The following is a 653-nucleotide window of genomic DNA, read 5'->3' as shown; positions in this document are numbered from 1 at the left end:
GGCGCAGTGGCTCACGCCTGTAATCTCAGCACTTTGGGAGGTTGAGATGGGCCTATCACCTGAGTTTGGGAGTTCCGAGACCAGCCTGACCAACATGGAGAAACCCTGTCTCTACTAAAAATACAAAATTAGCCAAGCATGGTGGCGTATGCCTATACTCCCAGCTACTCAGGAGGCTGAGGCAGGAGAATCACTTGAATCCGGGAGGCCAGAGGTTGCGGTGAGCTAAGATGGTACCCTTGCACTCAAGCCTGGGCAACAGAAGCAAAACTCCGTCTGGAAAAAAAAAATTAATACAGTTATAGACTGTATTAATTATACTTTCCTGACAAAAGAAAACAGATAAATTGTAGCCTGTTACTGTATAGTCACCAAAACATTTCTTACATGATTCGTTAAAGGTAGGGGTTGAATTTTTTTTTAATTAATTTTTTTTTTTTTTTTTTTTTTGAGAAGGAGTCTTGCTGTGTCGCCCAGACTGGAGTGCAGTGGTTCAGTCTTGGCTCACTGCAACCTCCGCCTCCCGGGTTCAAGCGATTCCCCTGCCTCAGCCTCCCAAGTAGCTGGGATTACAGGCATGCGCCACCAGGCCTGGCTACTTTTTTTTGTATTTTTAGTGGAGACGGGGTTACTCCATGTTGGTCAGGCTGGTC

General features: G+C 45.9%; 1 protein-coding gene across 1 annotated transcript in view; it reads left to right on the top strand.

Annotated features, from left to right (window-relative positions):
• The window catches only part of PHAX (phosphorylated adaptor for RNA export), a 26,826-nt gene that overhangs the window by 9,032 nt on the left and 17,141 nt on the right, over nt 1-653 (top strand). The gene's annotated exons all lie outside the window — the stretch shown is intronic.

The sequence above is a fragment of the Mandrillus leucophaeus genome, unplaced genomic scaffold, assembly GCF_000951045.1.
Source record: "Mandrillus leucophaeus isolate KB7577 unplaced genomic scaffold, Mleu.le_1.0 Scaffold221, whole genome shotgun sequence".
NCBI lineage: Eukaryota > Metazoa > Chordata > Mammalia > Primates > Cercopithecidae > Mandrillus > Mandrillus leucophaeus.
The sequence above is the reverse complement of the archived record's forward strand: the minus strand, read 5'-3'. Positions and strand labels throughout refer to the sequence as shown.